Source organism: Sphaeramia orbicularis, chromosome 17 (genome assembly GCF_902148855.1).
Source record: "Sphaeramia orbicularis chromosome 17, fSphaOr1.1, whole genome shotgun sequence".
Lineage (NCBI taxonomy): Eukaryota > Metazoa > Chordata > Actinopteri > Kurtiformes > Apogonidae > Sphaeramia > Sphaeramia orbicularis.
The window spans coordinates 18,218,245-18,243,661 of NC_043973.1; the positions used below are offsets into that span (position 1 = coordinate 18,218,245).

General features: G+C 37.1%; 1 non-coding gene and 2 pseudogenes across 1 annotated transcript; 1 reads left to right on the plus strand and 2 right to left on the minus strand.

Annotated features, from left to right (window-relative positions):
- Positions 1-3,316: 3,316 nt before the first annotated feature.
- On the minus strand, positions 3,317-13,774 carry LOC115437351 (kinesin-associated protein 3-like; annotated as a pseudogene).
- Positions 13,775-17,544: 3,770 nt separating this feature from the next.
- On the minus strand, positions 17,545-22,843 carry LOC115437145 (phosducin-like; annotated as a pseudogene).
- A 1,476-nt stretch (positions 22,844-24,319) lies between these two features.
- trnad-guc (transfer RNA aspartic acid (anticodon GUC)) lies at positions 24,320-24,391 on the plus strand. Its single transcript has one exon. It is a non-coding gene; the product is annotated as a tRNA-Asp (tRNA).
- The last annotated feature ends 1,026 nt before the right edge of the window (positions 24,392-25,417 follow it).

The window sequence follows — 25,417 nt, forward strand, 5'->3', positions numbered from 1 at the left end:
ATCAGAGGGACAAGAGAAAGAAAAAGTAAACGATGAAGAAGAGGCGGAGGGACAAGAGAAAGAAAAAGATGAAGGAGAATCAGAGGGACAAGAGGAAGAAAAAGTAAAAGACAAAGAAGAGGTGGAGGGACAAGAGAAAGAAAAAGTAAAAGACAAAGAAGAGGTGGAGGGACAAGAGGAAGAAAAAGTAAAAGACAAAGAAGAGGTGGAGGGACAAGAGAAAGACAAAGTAAAAGATGGAGAATCAGAGGGACAAGAGAAAGAAAAAGTAAAAGACAAAGAAGAATCAGAGGAACAAGAGAAAGAAAAAGTAAAGGATGAAGAAGTGGTGGACGGACAAGACAAAGAAAAAGTAAAAGATGAAGAAGAGGTGGAGGGACAAGACAAAGAAAAGGTGACTGAGAAAGAAGAGGGAGAAGGACAAGAGAAAGAAAAAGTGAAAGATGAAGAAGAGTCAGATGAACAACACAGAGAAAAAGTGACTGACAATGAAGAGAGGGATGAACAAGAGACTGAAAATGCAATTGAGAAAGAGCAGACAGAGGAAGAAGAGAAGGAGATGACAAAAGAAGCGAGTGGTGAAAGCTGCTGCAGGCCCTGTGAATCACCAGCAGAGGACGCTGTCATGTTGACACCATCTCAGGTGGTCAGGGAGGAGGAGGTAAATAAGGAGAAGACAGAAGAAAATGAGAAGAAGGCAGAAAATCAAGAAGATCGAGCAGAAAAAGATGCAAATATAGACGAAGAGGAGGAGGCGGTTCTTCAGCCAATCAAATCCCAGCCAGAGGGCGGTGCTGAGCTGCCATTGGACAGTGTGGCTGTCATCAGAGGACTTGTCACTGAGGTTATTGAGGTGGAAACAATCGTGTCACCATGTCCTGACAGCAGTTTTGCACCCTGACATCCTGTTACTATGACAACTGTAAAACAACGTAATGACTACTGAGTTTATGTTTCTCCCTCAGGATTATACAGAGTTAGAAATCAGTCCATTATTCCAGAAACACATTTTACATTATTTAAATTAAAATGAGCATTTTTCATAATTAACCACGTTTTACTGTATCTGTTGGAATACATACAATAAACACCAAAGTCTTTCTACAACTTGACTTTCTGTTGATAATTAAGAAGGTCACATATCATCAACATTAGATCTTAAAGCAGTGGTTTCAACTAGTCTGAGAATAGTGTAACACCACCAACAGTGAAATTTAAGACTTAGTGTATTTCCTGTTCTGTTGCAGTGGGGTTGGACGTCAGTAATGCTTCAGATGTGAGTATAGAAAATCGGCTAAAATTTGCTTAGAGGTCTTATTTATGTCTTTGTGCATAAGAAATCAATATAAGTGAATCCCCAAAGGAACTTTGTGTTGGTAAATGCTAGTTATGCAAATTTACAGGATTTCAGTTCTGTTCAACATGTTGATGGTCATATGAACTATGTTGTCAGCTCAAAAATGTCCAATTTCATCACAATTAATGCTATATTTTCATGTCACAAATGGCCAAGTTATATTTCAACTGAATTTACCTGAAAAACAAATATTCTATTCTTTTAGATTCTCCAGTTTTTCTTACAAGATTATATACTACATATCACATGTTTTATTTTTACAGGTTGCAATATGGAGTATGGTGCTGATCCATCCTGCTTATGTTACGCCAATACATACATTAAGAATGTCACACATCACTTTTTAAATCAACAGTTTTCAAATAATAAGCATTTTTATAAAGAAATAACAATTCTATATTGTTATTTACTCTTTAGTATGATGATAAACTATACAATAAATAATTATGATACTAGTTTTTGCACAGGGATCATTTGTGGAAACGGTGACATGGCTGCCGAGCATCAGTATGATGGGATCTGTAACAACCATGTCACATCCGTCCACTGCCACATTTTGTGTTTTTGTGTCAGCTGTTATTGTTTTAGATCCACAATACTAACATTTATGAATAAGAGGAGAATTAGCAATAATAAGTATATAAGTTTATTACTAATAAAGTACTGGTACTGACCAGATCATCATGGGTAATGTCACGTCCGTCCACCGGCAAAAGTTTTCACATACACGTGCTATTCAAAATCCAATATTTCTGAAAATAGAGCTTCCACTGTCAAATAATATCAGTAGTCTGTGCACAAAGGTATTAGCATTATTTCAACACAGTTCTATGCATTTCTTACGACTTGTTTTTTTGACAAAAATGGCCGCTCATTCAACCCCCTAAGTAAATTTTAGCTGAAGTTACTGGATGATGCTTGACATTTGTTGTTGGTGTTTTTACAGTGACTTTATTTTTCTATCTTCCAATACAATATCAAAGCCTTCATACCCAAAATATTTAACAAGAGTGTTTCATGCATAAGGTGCAATATAATTCAAATTATTATTGTGCTACACACATTTGCAACAAACACTAAATTTAATCGATTTAAGACCTGTATATTAAAGACACATCGATGACTAAAATTAAAATTATTAGATTTTAGACTTAACTAAAACCGTGACCAAGAATCAGACACTTGTACAGAAAGTGAAACTGTCTCTTTATTCATAAAAATTTGAGTTCACATTCAGGTTTAGATGTTCTAAGTCAGCCCTGTTAAAGCTGTGTCGTACTTTCATTATGATGAAGATGCAGAAAATATTTGTGAACATATCAAGCATAGGTGGATAATTTTAGGTGATTTTTTTTAAATGGAAATCCTTGTTTCACTATAGTCAGTTTTTGCTACATCAACATAACTCACATTAGCAAAAAGCAACTTCCATGAGAAACAAAAGAGATTAAAAATGGAGTTTTATTTTCCTGGTGATTTCTTGCCTTTAAATTAGTTCTTGTCTCGGCGATGAATTTCTGCCCAGGTTAAAGTAGGGAAAATATGAATCCTGCTCAAAACTCAACCCATGACTTACTTTGTTATAGATTTACAAAGGATGTTTGTGTACTGGGTTGTTACTAAACTTGTAAAACTTGTTGCCTTTTCCTTTTAAGGCCGCCTGTTATTTTTTTGACCTGTGCTAGTACTGTAATATGTTTGGCCTTTTACATCCTGAGCTGTGTTTTATACTCCACTGATCAACAAATGGTACAAAATGCTAAAAAAATAAACAGGAGACATAGCATCTGAATATTTTGCTATGAACTTGTCTAAGAAGCAAGATAAAACATTAAACTGATCTCAGAAAGTGTTTTGCTGTTAAACGCTTACTGTCAAATCATTGTATTTACACATTGTCCCGATGCCGCCTTTTAGTATCATGTATTTGTGAACACATATTAAACCAGAAAAATCATATGAAATGCCAATTTTTATTTTAGCAAACAACTTGATGAAAGACAGAAATGGAGAAAATGTAGTCCAGTACTCGCTTACAGTTTACAGTGTCTTGGTAAATATCAATAAAACTATAATAAAAAACATAGTCGATATACATACGGTATTATAATAACTTACTATAAAAACAAAACATAACCATGCAAACTTCAACTATATGTGCAAATATGCCTATAAATAATACAGTATGTGGCCAACTGTCAGTGTCCTGCAAATCCAGTATGTCTTACACAGTATCCTCTTCATTAAGGTAAGGTATATAAGGTAGTTTAGTTCATGGCACAATGCATTTATTTGGAAAGAAACATTCGCATTATTCACCCAGCTAACCCTGCTATTTAAGTCTATGAGTGATTAACCACAGTCCTTGGTGTATTTAGAAATTGACCTTGTCTGTAAGTGTTGCAATAGCCCTAGGAATACAGGCTCAACAATGATATTGTGTGCAGGACACAGGACATCCTGCTATAGACAGGAAATATACCAGTTAAAACACAACTGATGGGCCAGAGCTCTGCTTTTAAAAGCACAGAAACTACAGCTTCTGATGTCTTTATTTCTTTTATCAAGGAGGGTGGGTTCCCTTGACTGACTGTCTAGGAAATGTTAAAAATGCAGATTAAGCATGAGTACATTTACCCTCAAGGACCCTGTTAGTTACAGTTTTGGACAAACTGTTCAGTTCTTGGCCTAAATCACAGCTACTAAACCTGCTGCCAATGACTCAAAGGGCTTAAGGGTTGAAATGACAGCTGTACAGGGATGAGTGATTTAGTGCATAACCAAAAAAAAGAAAGTCTGTGTCTTGTGTCACTCATTTATGTAATACTGCTATGGTTTGATACCTGTAACTTATGTTTTCTTTAACATTTGTCTGTCTGCCAAATACGATCACACTATTTTGGATCAGATTCATCTTAAAGGACAGATCCTTTTTCTAAGCAGCAGCTATTGGAAGTGGCTGCCAAGAAGGTTTGATGCTTTTTTTTTAACAATGGCACAGACATGTGATAACATGCAAAGTGTGACCTGTGAGGGCCATAAAGGAGGGAAAACAGGAACATTTTCCACTGCCCTCCAAGTAAGAAAAAAAAAAAAAAAAAAAAAACAGCTATCAAAGTGCTCTAAGCTTTAGGCATCTTTTCCAATGTGCCTCATCTACAATAACAAAGACAGAAGAGAGAAGGTTTAAAAAAAAATCTGTATGTAGGAGAAACAGGTCAAAACGTATTAACATGTATTATAAGAAATGTTACATCTGCTGACATTCTTTAACTTACTTGCTGGGAACAATCCATAAGCAAGTTGTAAGGAAGACTTAACTACTCATTGTTTCTAATGATGGTTAAGTAAATGAAATGAAATGGATAATGAGATGTGTTGAGCTGCTATGGTGTTGGGAACCAGATAGAGACATGTGTGATACGTAGTTAATCCATGTTTCATAGCAGCATTCATAACCTACACAACAGGGATGCAGACAGTGACAATTCACCTTAAGATAGTGGTGATGGACATGCAAGAGGATGATGGGGAATGATACAAAGGTTACGCATGTCCTGAAGTGTTCAGACCATGTGTGTGTGTTGTTTATGTGTACTGATAGAAGGGCTGCTCATCGGGTCTAAAGCCGTACGCAGTAGCCGGTCGTCCAGGAGATGAGCTGGTCTGGTCGAAGACGTCACTGCCATCTCTGAAAAACAAAATTGAAGGTTACTTCTATCATGTAAGTGAAGGTTTAACAATGCAAAAGGTGAAATAAATCGAAGAAAAATGAATAATGTGAGCGCTGCTTTAGCTCACCCCACATGATGTGAGTCTCCGTTCTGTGCCTGAAGATCCCCAAAGAAATCTGGACTGACTGAACCATCTGCTGGAGTAATTCCATCTGCAGACAGACAGTAGATACACACATCAAACATTTAATAACGAGAATGCAATGTTGTTACACATGTACTGATAGTGACTTTTCGTTACACTTAGCAGTAAGATTAATGTTTTCTAGTTATTATTACAGCAGCAAAGACATCATCTCACTTTGTTCGAAGGTGAATAAGCCTAAAAAAGTCTTTGTAAAATAGATCTTAACAGCCTCTCTAACAGAAATTCAGCTTTGTTAACATGTCTAATAACCAACTTTTTGGTTACAAGAAGATTTATAAGGGGGGAAAAAGTCTTAGAAAATCTTAAAATGATCAGCTACAATCTGCCCTTCCATTGTGTATTATACTCAACAAGATCATTAAGACTTCATGGCTACATTACTAGTTGTGGCTAAATCAGTGGCTTCTAAAACATTTTAGCTGAAACAAACACACAACATGATATTAATATGAACAAATAATGTAAAAAAAATAATTAATTAAACTGTCAAAAAAAAAACTAATTTTATATTCTGAAAAGAAAACCATCAGTCACTTAAAAAAAACAGACAAGAAAAGGAAACAAACAAAAAGAGAGAAAAAATATGCTGCCATAAGACAATACCATCATGCTGTCATATCATTAATGAATAATCCACATCTGTAAAACTTATTATCACAGGACTCAGTACATTGATGTCCCCTGTTAAGATGGCTGTAATTTTCTAAAAACTTTTACTATGCTCTCTGTTACTCAAACACAAGTTACCTGTGCCTTTGCAGTGCAAATTCCCCTGGACAGATCCCCTGTTGTGTTTTCCATAGTGATCAGTGGGAAACCTATTGTCCGAGAATCCAAACCCTTTTGTGATGTTAATAACAACTTATCATGTGCTTACCTGCGCTGTAGAACAGGTCAGTCCTGTCATTGTCGTTGTCATAGAGATAAGGTTCAGAATCATCAGCCTGGCGACTCTCGACCATCTCCAACCATTGGTTGTTATGGAAACGGAACTTTTCTGACTGTATCTTCCTGCCCCACTCTTCATACTCCTGGAAGATAAAGTGTTTGTGTAAATAGTCTCTGCTGCTGTGATGACACTGGTCTGTGAAATGCTCTGTGTACGTGTAAGAACTGAACTTACAGCAATAATATCAAGAGTGTTGTCGCACACTTTTCTTATTTCAGTGTTCTTGTCATGCATCAGATCTATCAGATAGGCTGGAGCCTCTGGATGGAGGGTTAAGGAAGACCTGACAGTCTGTGTGATGTATCCCACATCACATTAACACTTTCAGTGCCATGGGCCGATTAAATCGGCTTTACGAAAACAACCTGTAAAGTGCCACGGGCCGATCAGATCGGCTTTGGAGAACACGCCATATTTGTGTACAAACAAACCATCCACCCCCATTTCTTTCTCACATTTCGATGACGTTCTTTCTGTGTCCCCCTTTTGAGACCAAGCAGACGGGAATTTGAGGTCACGCGACCGAATATTTTTATATCTTTTTAATGTTCTTATTCCGGTGTTTCATCAGAGGGAGCCCTCCATGCCGGGGGGCGGCTGTGGACTCCGGGGGCTGTGGCGCCTTCTCTCACTGGGGTCCGCTCCTTTCTGGTGGGGGGGGTCCCAGTTGGCCCTCTCCCACTAGTTGGGATGCGGGGCTGTGTTGCTGGTGCCTGGTCGCCGGCTGCCTCCTGGTGCGGAAGGCTCCCTGAGACAGCGCCTCCTAAATTGATGTTTTACTTTTACTTGTACATTTTTGTTCTGGTCTACCCGTGCTCAGTCAGTCTTCTTAAGTATGTGTGAGCTTGTGGGTTTGTATGTATATGTGTGTGGTGAGTGGGTGGGTGTGGGTGGGGGGCGGTACTGATTTTTAAACTGATATGTAAAGCACTTTGTGCTACAGTTTTTAATGTATGAAAAGTGCTATGTAAATAAAGATATTATTATTATTATTATTATTATTATTATTATTATTATTATAAATTATGCAAATTACGATCAATAATGAATCGGCTGCGTCCGGTGCGTTTTGGATCTAATCAGCAATCGGTCGGATGTTACCGAGCGGTTTCCTGCAGCATTCTTCAAATATTATAAAAACGATGCGAAATACTGAAAAACGGCCAAATTCTGTGGCACTTTTAAGGCTTATTAGCCCCTTAACTGTCTGGCACTTAAAGGTTAAACACAGTTTTTGAAAGAAACTGCTGCATCAAAGCAGGTACATGTACTGTGAGACAACACTGTTACGTCTTATTTAATATACATTTATAAAGGTAGTGAGTACATTGAAGGAAGGATACGAGTATCTTTGATGATGACATCTCGTTGCTTGATGGAAAACCATCTGATAGAAGACGTAGACAATCTGACACACAAACTCATCATCCTCTTGTTGAGCTGCATTCAACACACAGAAAGCATGGTTATAATAATGAGCATATTTTTAACACTTATGTGCAACAAACCGAACCGGAGAATGTGTTACCATTCAGTAGCTCAATAAGTGCAGGAATGATGCCAGACTTGGCCAACATGGCAGCGCAGGCATCGTCCATGGAAACTGTTCCAATCATAATCACCACCTCCAGAATAAGATCATCTTCTGCTGAGCCTGAAACACACACACCATTGAACAACATTAGTTTAATTTGACCTAATTCATCTTTCTATATGAATGAATTTGATAAGAATGATAAGTCAAAATTATTCAACAAAATATACAGTGTAAAAGTTGAGCAAAATAAGCTGAAAATCATTGAAACAATGATTAAGTGAGGGGTTAGAACAGAATGTAAGTGAGACTATGGTATAATTGCTTTTTTTGTAGATGATGTATCAACTGTTTTATATATTACACATTGTTTCTTGATTGAGTGTGAATGTGAGGGAAGTGGAGAAGCCCTCAAGGGATGTATGTGTTTGAGTTTGAGCTCAAATATCAACAGTGTTTCTCTGGGATGGTTTAGAGTGTTACTGCTGAGAGTTACTGTAACTACCTCGTCACTGCAAAACCTCAGTCTGCCTGAAAAAATATACAACCTTAAGACTGATCGTTTTAGGAAAAACCAATGGCTCTAAAAACAGATTTAAATTATTTACAGCGTCTCTGTTTCATCTGTATCTTAATGATATTCATTAGACGTCAAAAAGTAAACACCTGGCTTCAGTCTGTCTTTGAGGTAGGGAACCAGGTTGTACTCCTTCAGCACCAGCTCCCAGTCCAGGTCTGGGATGGTGAGATTGGCCAGAGTCCCCAGACACTCCAGAACCCACTCCTCCTCTTCTTCTGCTCGGATCTCCGCTGCCAGGTCACCTACATAGTCCTGATGCACAGAAAGGATAAGCATTTCAGATGATGGTCACCATTAAAAGACAACCAATAACTGTGTTCAATTAGTACTAACTATAAAGATAGGTTTAGTTGGCCCATCGTGTTGTGAGATGTTTCTGATCATCTTCATCAGGAGGCAGTCTTTCATCTTCAGAGCTCTTTTCATGAGCATCTTCAGGCCATTTCCTACAGAGACAGATGAACAGGGTTAATTTTAAAACAACGATAAATCTGTAAAAGATCCAGGACTGAACAACACCAAAGACAGGATTTATGACTGACTGTTGTTCTTCAGTGACATTAATATGACATTCATACAGTGTAAGCACCTATACTGACTGTTTGTCCATGAACTAAATACTGAATAGCTCCTTCTGTACCTTCACACATGAGCTGCGCATTCCTCTTATTGGCTGCCAGGTTAATGCAGATGGAGATGAGCTCAGTTTCGATATCCTCCTCACCATGCTCATACAGCATATGCATAAGCTGCGCACAGATATACAGTTTCAGCTCAAAATGTCAAAGTCAACAGCTCTTATTTATACTCAGTTTGCAGTGAATTTAATTCTTTTTGCTGTACCTGAGGTATGCAGTCGGTGTAAACAAACATGGCCTTGAAACGGTCATCGATGCTAATGTGATAGAGGATACGCATGGCTACTTGACGGTGGTTCTCATCACCTGCATGAAAACAAATATCAGCCAATATATTTATATACTCAAGCTGAGGTCAGCCAGTTCTCAGCTCTGCATCTTGTCCTTCCAACATCGTAAAACAGTTTCATCATCTTGATTGTTGGGTCTGAACTCAGCTTTAAATGACATAGAAGTCTTACCCATGAGTGCAGTGAGTTTTGGTAACAGTCCAACTTCCACCATCTTGGCTCTCAGGCCTGAGTCAAAGGAGAGGTTGAGCAGCAGACGTAGAGTGAGATTCATCAGGTCATCGTGGTCACAAGGAACTAAGCGAGCCAGTCGCTCTACAGTGTCCATCTCAGCCTATCAATCATATCATAGATAAAAAAAATATTAGTTCACACTAAAATCTGTGGGTACTACAGAGAGGAGGATATGGTTTTGGAGTTTTAATGGTATTTGTTGACAACAGGAAATAATACAATAGAGCAACGGCTTCATCTTTAAGTACATCAGCTTCCTCACCATGTCATTCTTGTTCTCTAGAAAGATGGAGAGTTTTTTGAGAAAGGACACCACCAGGACGAGCAGCTCATCATCGTCCCTCTCCAGAACTTTCACCAGCAAACCAACAATGTTTTTATTCCTCATCTTTAGTTCTGTTCTCGTGTCCTCTGCAAGGTTCAGCAACAGGTACAAAGACACTGGGAGCCAGGGAAAGTCAGAAGAAGAGATGAGGAAGAGATACATAGAATGTAAGGGGTCAACTGAAGTGGTTTCTTCCCTGGTAGTATAATGGTCTTTCAAAGTAAAAAGAAGCCTACCCCTGAGCAGCTGCTCCTGTTTGGCCAGAAGGCCCTGGTACTTCCTCATAGCCTTGTCCTGGTCTTTCTTAAAGATCCGTTCTCTGGTGCTGACTCGCGTAACAAAAACAGTGTTAAGGAACAGTTATTGGATATGCATGCAGGTCAGTAAAAAAGGCAAGAAAAATTAATAGGCAAGAAAAATGTCCTCTGGTGAAAGGATATAAGCTTTGTCTTCTTGCGCAGCTCTTCACGCCACACGTCGTGTCTCTTCAGCTCATGTTCCACCACACTCATACACAAAGCACCGATTTTATAGTGACTCACCACTCCATGAAACTGGGAGAAACTGGAGGAAAAGCAGAAGGTAAGAGGCTGAAATAAAGCAGCGAGTCCTGTTGACAGGGCATCTATTCTTAAATGTGTCTGTTACCTGGAGAAGCAGAAGAAGATGTAGATGATGATGGTGGCCAGTTCTACACTCTGTTTCCAGTCCTCCCTCAAAACTCTGGCTAGAGCGCCTAAAGCCCTCTACACACAGAAAACACAGACAAATTCAAGTGGCAAATACAATCTATACTTGGAAAGCACCATTTGTATTAAAAAGGTAGAGAGAAACTATACCATTGTGGAGCAGCTCCTCCAGGTTGTCAGGGTTACGGGCAAGCTGCAGAATAAGGGCCGAACCTCTGATCTTCTCTGGGATGCCTTCATAGAGTAGCTCAATGTACTCATCCACTTTAGTTATACTGGCTTCCTCATTTATCTACATGAACAGAGACAACTATGAATCAAAACTTATACCTCATAAGATTATACAAAAATTATTTGTGACTGTGTTCACAGCCTTTGTTGGCAGAGGTGCACAAGGCAAACCTGAAAATACACTGTGAGTACCAGCATCTATGTGTTGGAAAGCTCAGCATCATCCAGAACCCCCCTAAAAATAATTAGAAGAATGCTGAAATGATAAGCAATCAGTTTGTATGATGAAGTTCTTACCTCCATCCTTCAAATGGTGTCAACTCTCTGGGTTTCATTGGTCTTTTCTCTTTCTTCTCCACTGGTGACACAGGAAAATTAAATCAATGAAAAAATACATACCTCACCACAAATAAATAACTCTTTGGACTCTTATACGTTTTATTCTCACAGTTTCCTCTTTTCCCAGATTGACCCATTATTGATTATGCATTTTTAGAGCCAACTACGGGTACAGTGTTGTAACAAGGTTAACTATTTCAGCCACACAATGGCCAGAATGGCATTCTCCTCCTTTCCACTATCTGCATGTTAAAACATTGAAAGTATCCCTTGCTACATGAAAGAACAACAACCAAGAAGCTGCAAATACTCATAGAATTGCAAAGACTATTTTGCTGTATCCTGCACCCAACTTCTTTAAACTAAAAGCCAAGTCTGATTAGTTTAAAGAAATTTAAAATAACTTAAAGTGTTATTTTACCCCATTCAAGAAAAATAGTGGATGGCATCAAACCTATCTCCAGAACTACAGCAGTGTTATGAAAAGGCAGAGAGAGGTCTGGTTATGAGAAACTACAGCAAGGATACAAACAGTGTCATGACTGACCTCTGCCTTCGACTGGAGAGGATTTCCTGTTCTGCAGGTAGTAGAGGAGCTGCTCCACCTGGGGCAAACGGGAAGCAGGGATGAGTTTACACTCCTCCACCACCTTCTTTGCCAGTGCACCCACATCGGTGCTGGGAGAAAGACTTTTCACTCGAATGCTGGAGGAGGAAGCAACGGGAAAGACAAAGAGAGAGGAGAGGTGTTTAAATTCAGTTCTACAATTTTATAGCTTATCATTAAATTTTTAAAAAATAAAGCTGGATTCTATCGTAAACATAAAGAATAAGATGTCCAACAGAACTCTTGTTTATTACTCAGAAAAATACCTGTTTTTATTTCATACATGGATGTTTTGGGAAAAAAATATTATGATTATGAGATTAATGAGATTTAAGGTTTGCTTATTTTCTATGGCCAGCAAACCATATCTCAACTAGAGGACATTTTCATTCTAATACATGTTAACTATAATGCTGAAACAGAAAGACGCTATTAAAAAAGCAAGAGAGTAAGCATTGTAATGTAACACAAATACAGACGGTCACAAAGATCAACGAATAGATCAATAATTTTACTGAGGAACAATTCATTGTATGAAGGAAAATAGAGACAAAAAGGAGCAGAAGGACTGAGAAATCAGATGTAACTATAACCCAACAATCAGTCAATTTAGCTCAACTATATATAAGGAGGGACAGAACAGTAAAGCCCAAATAAAGGTAGGAAGGGACAGAAAGGAAGTTGTGCATTAGAGGCAGGCTTGTGCTCACATTTTTTGGCCTTCCTTGCGTTCACCCAACATTTGACCTCCACCCTCCCCTAAGATGGATGCTTCCACCTCATAGTGGACCACTAGGGCTTTCTCTGTGGGATGGACATCTAAACTGCCAGCAGTCACTTTGCTGTGGGTGACAAAAGACACACAGTTATTACTTATAACTCTATAAACTTTCAAAAAGGTTAATTTAATGTAGATTGCATCTGGTTAAGGCTCAGTCTCCTAAGATCCGCCCTTATTATAAATCATTCACCGCCGATTGATAATTTATTTATAACGTTAAACAAAATTGGAGCTATTGTGTGAGTAGACTGAAGGCCAGGGCCATTAAAACACTTTGTAGGTCGTTTATCAGCTGATGGAACCAGACACTGACACGCCCAGATAGACTGAATGTACATACGGATGCTAGCTACGAAGCTAACCAACTAGCATACAGCGAGTTGCAGAATAAAAACACGTAACAGACAACTCTAAATGTATAAAACTAGTGGTTACAAAATTATATCAGATAAAATCCTATGACGATTAGATAATGTTGTATGCTACCATTTTACATGTTGTTAGCTATGATGGCCATAATGGAATGGATGTTTAAAGGGAATACAATACCAGACCCTATTTACATTCCGCTTAAGTAAGCCCTAAAAATACCAATAAAAAACCTTATTTTTTGCAGACGTGCTAAGAAATGTTCACCATTCAATACAGCACAAATTACTTTCAATATTTGCCCATGAAAATATCCACAGTTTAAGGTTATATTATCAGAAGTTGCTGTTTTAGTCGAAGGTAAGCACCGAGAAAATTAATACAGAATTTCACATTTGTCAAGAGTTCGCTTGTAGATTACAAGATATCACAATAAACACTGATTTGCAATGTTTTTGTTTTTTTTTTTTTTTTGTTGTTGTTATTTTTCATTAGGTATTTCTGGTCCCTGGCGATAAAGAGACATGGAAACTGAAGAAAGTAGTGAGTGGGATAAGAATTACGATAATCACTTGTATTAACGACAGACATTGTAATGTTGTTTATGTCAAGTACTGATTATATCTTTGCGTTTGGCCTGTTAAAAATAATACATTAACACCGAGTACAATATTGAGATTTGTCTGGCATCCATGAGTACGAGTGTTAGGCGAATTAAAAAGACGGACAGTAAGCTAACGTTTCCTCTTCCAAAAGAATTCAAGCTAGCTACAATTACGTTAACGTCGGTTCGTGGCGTCTTACCGTTTGAGGTAGCGTGCGTCATCCTGCATCTTCCTCAAATTTAGTGTTCCGGGTTTTTGAATTAACTTCACTTTATCACATTTAATGATTCTCTGAAATCACAACCAGAGAAATCCGAGTGCTGTGATACTTAGCAAGACAGTCTAAACAGCCTAGATGGACTACAAACATGGATGCCAATTTTCCTCTAAGCGAGCTGGTTGACGTTTGCACTACTGCCATCTAGTGATTGGGTGATGGAACAGCAACTGACAATTGAAATAAATGGAAGAAAAATGATTGTACACATCCCATGATATTTTCCCAATCAGTGTTTTCTATCATTCCTAATGCATTGTCCAGAAGAATGGTTGTTTATTCTATGCAGATTGAGTTAAACCCAAACCTGACCTATTAACTACAATAAGCTGCCTTGTCTTTTTGATATTCAGGTTAAAGTTTTCTCAGTGATGTCCAAGACAGTAATAGTATTCTGTAAGAAAAAGCCCTGCAAACATTTTGCAAAAATGTGGTACTTGTTTTTATCAGAAGCTCAATAACTGATGAAGTGATCAAAGTCAAAGTAATAAATACCTAAATGGGTGTTTCTATGAAACTGGGTTCATTTTGGTATCTGGCACTTTGCCAACTTTCTAGACCCAATAATAAAAAAGAAATTTAGATTTATTTCCCCCCAGGATGAACCTAATGATGACCTCAGATAAATGCAAAAAAAACTATACTCTTGCTCTTAGCCATCCCAAAATTAATGAATATATAAACTAGAAGCACTCAGAGAGCGCTGACTAGATCAGATCAATGCCCCCCCACCCCCGATCACCACCAAAATGTAATCATTTGTTCCTTGTGCCAGTATCAACATTTCCTGAAATTTTCATCCAAATCCATCCATAACTTTTTGAGTTATCTTGCACACAGACAAACAGACAAGCCAACGCCGACAAAAACATTACCTCCTTGGCGGAGGTAATAAAATACTGGGGCCAAAAATGGGACCAAAATTAGGACAGGAAAAGGTGTCAGTGTATTTGAACTGGAAAACATGTCTGTAAATGGTCTTGTATACCACTATAAATAAAGACACTGTGTTAAATTTGACAATCCTAGTGGTTTTTCTTATCCAGACATGCAGGTTTTTCATGAATCTCAGTCTCATTCCAGGTTTCGTGTGCAACCCATCGTGTCCACTGGCGTTACATGCAAAACCTGCCCATTTAAACACATATAAATCTTGAGTGATTTTGCAACAGCGGCCATTTTTGTGAAACACTCTGCCTTGCATAATTAGTTCGATTCCCAAAATGTACCTGTGAGAGAATAAAAAGATATTTGAAAAAATATTAGTGTGTAATTTTCTGTCCTTTTTACTGTTACACGTGGATTTTTGTATAGAAATAATATAAAATGTGTTTAATCTGAAAAATTGTTTCTCTTTTATCTCAACAAATATTAATTTTAAAATAGACCCAAAGTACTTCCAAACTTGCCTCATAACATTAGCCTACATGCCCCCCCGTCCAGTTTTTAGGTATCAGTTTCATAGAAGCACCCAAATATATAAATATAATCAATAAGTAAATCTGAAACTGAACATCAAACTTACTGTTAAAAAGTTGGTATGATCACAACTTTCTGCCTGTGTTTTTTAATTGTTATGCAATATTGTCGTTAAAAATACACAATTTCCTTACATATAAACTGTGTGTAATTCATTGTTGTTTAGTGTCCAGATGTTAGCTGACAGGAATTACACTAGAGGTCTTGCTGGTAGTAATGTAGAGATTGTATATTTTCTTTCTTAAACACCTCTATTAACAGCTTTGTTTTTAATGCTGACAGGAGAAGTTACACTAATGTTATACTGTTTATGACATGAAACGGCATGATGAGGGTAATATATTGATAATGTGTGAAGGTATTTTTTCAGGCAGTATGTTGGAGAAAATCTCCAAAGCGGTACATTAAAACAATAATTAATTATAAATGAGTGAAAGAAAATCTCCTTTGGACTGAACTGAGAAGAACAGAGGATAGTGTTTGGTGTCAAGCCTTTTCCCCTCTAGGATTACACAGCTCCATGTACAATACAGTACACCATGCATCTGTATTTAACCTCTCCTGTATAATATTCATAACACTGAAATAAGCATTTTTTTCCCCCCAAATTAAAACACTACACAGACAAACAACAACTTGGTGAGAACTTTTATTGGAGAGCTATCAGTCTGTCATGTTGTGTCTCAGCACAATTCTCTCAAACCACAAGAGTTTCTACGTACGAATAAATCAGCATTTGATTTATTAGTGTGTCAGTGGGGACTTAACCACTCAAACTGCTATTTTAATCATTATTTTAGACATTTTAAAGCAAAATTGCCAAGAATTCACAAGCTGATGCTTTTCTATGTCATATTGGTGTAAACACTGATTATCTGTGGGTTTGGAATGCCTAAAAAATTTTACACGGAGAGATTTTAACCAATACTTTTCTCTATATTCTGATCATATTTATATGAAATAAATAATTTGTCAAAACATTCAGTAGATGATTAAAATAAACAGTATTTGCAACTAAGGCTGGGCAACACATAGCAGTGTGTGGGATGCAATAAATGACTATATAATGAACATCAAGTATAAACTGTCCAAGTATTTTTTGAAGCCAGAAGCATGAGACAGGCCTTGGTGTTTTGCATTTCTTGTTCCGTCTTTTTAAAGCATAGTTTTTGGGTTTTTTTTTTTTTTTTTTACACATTTTATAATGGGTGGTTTAAGTGTGTAGTGATTCTGGAGGTACTCTGCACAATCAGTTCACTTTAACTGCAGGTGTTTGTGTGACATGTTCGGTGACTCTGTAAATCAGGGGTCACCAACCCTGGTCCTCCAGAGCCACTATCCTGCATGTTTTAGATCAGGGGTGTCAAACTCATTTTGGTTCAGGGGCCATATTTAGCCCAATTTGATCTTAAGCGGGCCAGACCAGTAAAATAATGACGTAATGACCTATAAATAATGACAAATCCAAGTTTTTCTTTTTGTTTTAGTACAAAAACCCCCAATTAAATTATTGAAAATATTTACATTTTACAAAAAAAGATGTGAATAACCTGAAAAAACAGAAATTTCATTTGAAAATTAGTGCAATTTGAACAATTTTATGCCTTGACTTATTATTTATACATGTACATTACACACAATGTCACATAAACATTTGGTAACAGGCAGAATATTGTCAAAATTTTGGAGTTTGGAACTAAAATTTGAACAATTTCTACAATATTCCATCTCTCATTATTAACACAACTACAGATCACAGTAGATCCATAAATGCACCAAACATTTAGTAACAGGCAGAATATTGTTAAAATTGCACATTTCAGGTTGTTCATCTTTGTTTTTATTTATGTATTTATTTGCATTTTATTGTGAAAGAATAGTTTTGTAAATGTAAAATATTTTTACAGTGTAATGTAATTTTTTCACTTAAATATTTTCAACATATTTTTTTCACAAAGAAAATTTGTCGTTGTCATTATTTATGGGTTATTGTGTTGTTATTTTTACTTGAGATCACATTGGTCTGTATGTGGAACCTGAACCAAAATGATTTTGACAGTCTTGACTGTTCAAGTTCATTTTTGCACTTTCATCCCCCGGTCCGGAACGGAACCTTTGGTGGGCCAGATTTGGCCCCTGGGCCGTATGTTTGACACCTGTGTTTTAGATATATCCCTTTTCTAACACACCTGATTCAAATGATAAGCCTATCATCAAGCTCTACAGAAGCCTGATAACAAGTAGCTCTGGAGGACCAGGGTTAGTGACACCTGCTAAATTCAGTTCATTTGTCACATCTTGTGTCTGTGGCTCATAACTGAAAATTTTACCTCCTCCAGAAATAAATATCAAGCTGAACAATACCAGTCAGGTGTACTTGTATGAAGGTTTTTTTTATTTGTATTGTCCAGCCCTAGTTTACTAGTGTATTAATATTAACAGTGAAATTAAACTAAAGTATGTGTATGTCTAAATATATCTTACATACACACATATATATATACACTGTCCCTCTCCTTCCTATAATTATTTTCTGTTTTCATCTCCACCTCTGATTCCTTTGCCCTCTCCAATATCATACCTTTTTTTTTTTTTTTGTACTCTTTATTTCTTTTAATTTCACTTTATTCTACCTCCCCTCCGTCATCTTCATCATCAGCGCAAGCCGAGAACTCCTTCTCTGGTAAGAGGCCATATTCATTGAGAAATCCTTCCACATCTGTAGCAAAGAACTCTTCATTGAAGTGTTTGGTGACTGCCAGGAAATTGCCCAGCAACTCACCAGCCTTGTAAACCAGCAGGGCAGGGAGAACCTGACGGGAGATTAATGGAGGAAATATCAAATGATGCCAAAACTAAATCAATGTAGAGATAATGATGGTTTTATATATGTAGCAATATGTACTTAGGTGCAATAACCCTACATTTTTTTTTTTTTTAAGTAATTGCTGTTCTAGCTTCAGTAATGTTTGATGAAAATTTAATGATTTAACGATGTAATATGTACTGAAAAAAATTAAAAGTAAATTATTAGTCTTTCCGTTCAGTGATGTAGTTTAGAGTGATGACGGGGTAATTCACAGTGTATAATTATGAGCTGTAGTACTGTTAAATGTACTGCAGCAACATTTATGTTAGTGTTTTGTGAGGGAACCTACATCTTTAAAAAGAAGTCCATCATCCATAAGCATCCATAACATTAGCTGCTGTTAGAAATTTAGTCTGATATCATCGTACACACACACACACACACACACACACACACACACACATATATATATATATATATATATATATATACATATATATATATATATATATATATATATATATAAAATTATTATTATTATTATTATTATTATTATTTATTTATTTTTTTTGCCATTGGATGCCACATTTGGCAGCTATAGTTAAATAATTACCAGTAATTTAGTGGATTAGAGACAAACAAAACATTCTGTCAACATTTTGTTTTACTTTTTTTTCTGGGAGTTCAATAATTATTTAACATCTTTTTCCCAATCTGTGTAAATGACTCGAAGTGCTGCATCTTATTTTATTCTTTTTTTACTAACATCAGAGGAGAATCGCTCTGCAGCTCCAGTGGCAACAGCATCGATACGACAGAATTTAACACTGGAGTATTCCACAGCCAGACAGTCCAGACAGGAGTTCATCTCCTCACACCCTGAAAAAGAAGAAAACAAAAACATATTCATGCACAGGTTTTTTATTGTAAAAGAATATTTTTAAATTGCAGCAACTCATAAAGCTAACCTTTGACACCGTGCTGGTAGATGTGAACTACCACCAGAGTCAAACGATGTTCTTTTTCTATCACTTCCAGAAAAGCTTCTCCACTCTCCAGCTCATGGACATATTCAAATTTAGGACCGAAGCTCAGGCGCTCATGCATTTCCGCCATGCACTGTTTTCTGTAGCGTTTCAGGCAACTTTCGTCCTCATCTTGGATCATTTCATACTCCTGAACACTCATCTAGAGGAGATTGAGAAGAAGAGGGAGTGGGTTTCGTATTGTTATCAAAACTTTTCAACACTGTGTCTATTCAATGCTTCTGGAGGATTTCATGGGTTTCTTCTCAGTATAATCTTTTTAAGGCCTAGACCTAAGAATGGGATGCGCTATGACACAATCATGTTTATGATTGGCACTTAAATTGAACTGAGTTTAATACAAAGTTCAGGACAGGCAGCACCAACAACAGCAGGATTCTAGAAAATAAATGCAGTGGCAATGAGTGTTGTGACCAAGTCGAATGCCTCAGTCCACTGATGTTACATCCATTTTCATTAAAAAGCTCTTTAGAAAATATGTAACTGTTATATGAATATCTGTATATACTGTACACTGTGATGAATATGAAAATTAGGGCTGTTAAAATTAATGCATTAACGCAGATTAATCCATCATCATGATTAATCTGATTAAAAATTTTAACGTCATTAACCCATCTGCTGCGCAAAATGACTCTGAACGTCTCTGCCAACACATTTGGGGAAGTTTGTCCAAGTAGAGTTACCATCACACATGTGCAAAAGGGCAGTTGATCCAGTAGTGACAGGCAGCAGAACCAACCCATAAAGGTGGAAGACACTAAACAGCATGTTGGCCCTCTGGATGGAAATATGAGGACAAAAAAACCCAAGATGGAACAGTCAACCAACATAAAGTATTATGCACACTCTGCAGGAAGGAGGTTTCTTTTCACCAAAGCACTACATTAGTTGGGGATCCTGCTAGTACTTCAGCTAACTCGTCACCCATCTTGCAACAAACATGTTAATTGCATATATTCCCTTCTTTCTTGAGTCTCTTTGCTCAAGCAAAATGAAACATGATCAATATAGATTAAAAATGAATGATATTTATTTGTGATTAGTCTAAATTAATCCACAGCAACCCTGTGATTAATCTGATTAAAAATTTAATCGCTTGACAGCACTAATAAAAATATGTAGATATTTCATGGTCCTGGAGATATAATAGGTTATAGGCTACTATTTTTTCTGCACTGATAAGTACTTTTGTTTATTTTTTAGATAAATGTGTCACTAATTCATCTAATTGCCCTTTTTGCTCGGACGTAGCCCATCAACTGTACCATTTATGTGGGAAACTACTAAAATATTTTAAATTTGTGTCTCTAGTAATTGGTGCTTTTACTCTAGTGTTGATGATCACTCTTTGGTCTGAATATACATTTGTGTCCCAGATTAATTGGTGGGATTCAGTGTGTTTGCGTCTGCCCACCTTTCTGTTGACTCTCTCCTTATCGTCCTCTCGAGGGGGACATCTGTCTGAGCAACTCCCTCTTAGTCTGAGGTGTAGTCTGATCCACACTGTCCAACTTAAACCTTCGCCAGTCATTGATGACACCTTTGGGACCTAAACACACAAAGAGGCATGACCACAAAATATAACCCCATAAAGATTTAAAGTGTATTAAAAATACAGATAGATCTGAATGAAGAGAAAAAACATTTATTTATACTGAGCGACAGGAACAAAACATGCTCACTTCTAATGTGTGTTCAAGATCAAAGCCAATTTCCACTTTACATAAGTGCATGAACATGGCTGCTAAAGTGTTAAATAACAGCCACGTCCAGTATGGATGATTCACACATGGATTCTGAATTGTGCTGCATGATGAATATTCTTATGTTAGCTGATTAAATTTCTTAGATGAACACTAGACTGAGAACTGGTACTTCCTTTAGAGCCTTAAGACCTGATGCTGCTTCTATTGTAATGAAACATAGATATGCAGAAGGCACCTATGCAAACATACATAACAAAGAATATACATTCTCTCAAAAAGAAATCAGTACAAGCATCAGTATAATATCTTAAAAAAATGCATAGTTTAATGACAGTGTTTTAGTTGACAATCAGTCTGATTTATTCCTCATACCTGTATAATTGGAAGGCAACTCTTCCTCTTCCTGTGCAGCACCAGACATCCTGATAACGACCTAAATAACAGAAAACAGACTGATTAGCCTGACCTGGCACTAGGAAGACAGTAAGAGCAGTTGAAAACCAAATGCACAAAAGTTATGGGGCAGAATGTTTCTAGGAATTCCACAACTCTGTGGGATAGGATTGAGTTTTTACAATTACTAAGTCTAAAAAGACCAGAACCAAATCCTATTCATATGTCTTTAGTGGAAACATTAATGTTTTCCCATTAAACTTCACTTTGTTTCATGGTGAATTCTGTCTTAATGTGGAAAAAAAAACTCAAAAATGTAAGAGGGTAAACATACAAATTTTCTCTCAGTTGTTCAATATGTAGGATTCATCTGTGGTTGGAAACTATAATTTGGCGGCCATATTCATTTATTTATTTATTTATTTGTGTGTGTGTGTGTGTTTGTTTTTTACTTCATGTGTTCACAAATCTTTCATATCGAATAATCATGCTTTGTTCATTCATTATGAATTTTACTCTAATTTAAAAATTTTCACCCAATATTCTGCTTCTCCTATAATTTAATTCCTGTCCAAAGCAATGTCCTTGTAATTTCAGGTAAATCCTAAATGTCTGCAATTTATCAACCAAATTCAGTTTATATGTGAATCTAATGCAACAGGGTGAAAAAAGAAGTGCATATACTTAGACATCTACTCACTAGTACCATGATTTAGCATGATCATCTATAGTGAAATGTCCTTAAATGTGGCTGCTAGTATTTAATGTGATATAAGGCTTAAATGATTACAAACCACATCTTGTAATATATTAAAGTTGGACATTATGACCAGTATGTGTTTAGTTAAATTATCAGAAACAGTTTGTGAGAGAAAGACAACACACTGCTGTCAAAACCACTTACTATAAGCCACGCTGAAGTTGATTCATCTGATTACGTTCAGATTATGAGAGTAAAGTAGACATGTATAACATAGAACAAATTATGTAACATTGTGACACAATAGAACTTGTTTGTGTCAACAAGTTTGGACCTATTGTTATTTACTATATTTTAATCATATAAAAAAATGAGAGCCATTGAAAAACTGCCATATGCTACTTTTATTATTATTTATCATTGTAATAATCTGTTATTTTTTTTTATATTCTAATAAACAATGAGGGAAACACCTTCTCCTCTGAACATAGTGGTAAAAGCCAGAATGAAAATAATAGTGCTGATAAGTCTTAGCTGACACTGACAAAAGCGTCATAATTAAAACTACATGAGTCATAAAACTGATAAAGCCTGTTAATCTGAGGCTGCAGACTCCCTCATGTCGTCAAAGGAATGCAATAATTAGAATCTTAGTAGGCTTTAATTAGCTTAGATGCATTTAGGAAATGGATGTGAACCTATGAAACTCTACACATATATTCACATATTACACTGTTTTACTAAAGAAATAATTCTGTATGCATAAATGAATGGATGCATGTATAGTTTCCTGTATAGTCTACTCTACAGTGTGGTGTTTAGTGTGTGATTAAACTGTGATGTATGCATAATAATTTTGAGTTATACACACAGCCTCCATAGCATTAATCTTTTGTTGAAAAATAGGAAAGTAACAAAGACATAAGTCAATACTAGACATATTTTACAAACCAATTCTTAGTCAAATATTCTTACCTTTTACTTGTCTTGTGAGAAAACGAAGGTTGATCAGTTTTTAAAACTTTAAATCAGTGTTTTCTTTGTCCTCGTTTCTGTGTGTTGTGCCTATAAGTTATTGTCTGTCACACTACTACTGACAGGAACACACGTATAGGAAAAGGGTGGGGAGTGAAGAAGCTTAACTCCACTATCATCTTCATCATTGTCGTCACTGTAACATGATGCTGTCTAAGATGATTAGGTGTAATACTGGGCTCAGTACTATAAAATGATGATGCAGAGGTAGATGAAACAAAATCAGTGCTGGCTCTGAAATCAAACAAGCAAAAATATGAAAATGAAATTCATTCATAATAATAATAATGGGGTATTTCCAACAAAAGATCTCCATTATTGACTTGCATATGCTTGTGTGCGTACAATAATTGTTTACCTGCACTTCCACTTTTTATGATTTTTTTATGTTATATACCTGTTGTGAAGCAGATTAAGTTGACCTTGCACATGAAATGCACTTCATAATAAAGCTGAACTGAACACATTAAGTTTTTACTGAAGTCTGCGATATGCTGTTGGGTTGACATTAGCAGACAGGTAGTTAGTGTTACTCATTTTTGATTTGGAACAGAGCAGCTGCAAATCCTATGGAACAAGCATGAGGATTTTAGCAAAAAAACAAACAAAAAAAACAAAAACACCCTGCATGACTGTGTAGAAATCAGTGTAGGCTACAGGTCATTATTGTGTATGTTGGTTAATAATAAAAATAACAATGAGTTCATGTAGTTTTAAAATGTTTTGGAGATATTGACAGTGGGTGCTTGGTTCACTTGAGAAGCAGAATAGGGTTCTCAGTAAAAGATGGAAATGCTGGACATTTATTAATCTAGTGAAACACAGATAGTCTGACAATGTGAATTTTCAGATGTGAATTGAAACTACATCCAGACCACCGAACAGGGCTGCAAGGGGAACTGAACTCGTCTATTTCTGTTTACTCTCAATGCTTCTTACATTTTCTAAACACTACGGATGTAATATACATTTGCCCACTAGTGGAATTTTGGGGGCGCTGTTTCATGTTTTTTACACTATGTTTAAAGGGCGGATGAATTCAGGAATCACTGAAGCCTGATCTTAGAATAAATTTAATATTTGTGCTGTTTCATGTGTCCATGAGCATTACATTAGAAAGATCACTTCTGTCACTTCAGCTTATCCTACACCGACATGGTGAAACAGCGCCACCACAATCCTGCTAGTGGATGAAAATATATTACATGTAGTGGTAAAGACTGCCATTAGGAATGAATGGAGAAAGGTTTAGGAGGTTTAGCTTTACTTCCGGCTCTCTCACCACGAAGATTACCGATAGATAAAGCCGTATTTTCATAACCTGGATCATTTACTCATCCCATAAAAGGAAAGTCAGGTCAACTGCTTAACGAAAATGCACTTATTTCTAAATAACAAACACGTTTCACATTCGTCCTAGATGCGTATTTGTAGACCTGCGTTACGCGTTACCTTCACCTCTCCTCGTTAGTATAGTGGTGAGTATCCCCGCCTGTCACGCGGGAGACCGGGGTTCGATTCCCCGACGGGGAGGCAAATTTTTTTTTTTTTTTCCCTCTCCCTTTTTCCCCTTCTTTTCTCCACAGTGTATGTGACATGGAGCCTCTTAAAGATGAATTACTGACATTTCTTCCCTGTGCCTGATGTGTGGATTCAGGCCCAAAGTCACAGCTGATGAATGTAAAACACAGCACCTGCATCCGAATCATCAGAAGCTTCACTCTATCGAAAACCACACAAGTCTGGATACTACAAATAAACCTACATAATATCAAAACCTGGATATGTGTGTGAAGACAAAACACTGTCAATGTTATTATCTCCACTAGGGCTGGGTATCATGGCCAATTTCCATAATCGATTCAATTCATAAGGTTCTGAATCGATTAATCATGATTCGATTCGATTCAATCCAATATCGATTTGATTCAGTATTAATTGATTCTGATTAATTTAGTGATACCAAAGTACAATTTTGAGTTGTAACCTGATTATTTGACCTGCAGTCATGCAACACATGGGGGGGGGGGGGGGGGGTGTTGGTCAAGGAGCTGGGGTGGTGGCAGGAGCAGGAGCGTAGCGGTCGGACATTGTTGCATTACTATCCCTCTAACTCCATACTCAGCCGTAGGTGATAGTATGGATCCAAGTTATTATTCCAAGAACGACTGGCTTCCGCGACTGGCCTCGGAGAACCTCCGGGCGGCCAATTCCTTCACACTGGGGTTCGAGTTTGAGGTTGGGAGGACCTCCAGCAGGGGGGTTTTCCCCACCCTTCCTCTGCGTCTTTTCCACACCAGAGCAGTCGTGAACCAGACCAAGACACCCACCTTCCCCAGGGGTTCGCAAGACGGAGCCGCCCGCGCTTCGGCATACTCCCGGTCCTGCTCTGAAAAATCGATCCCATCCATATTAATCGATTACGCAAATAAAACGAAATCAATCTAAGACCAATCAAATCAATTTTTTACCCAGCCCTAATCTCCACAGAATGGAGGAGGATGAGCTGAAAAGAGAAAAGCGAAATCAATTTATTCAGTATTCAGCACTGACATCATA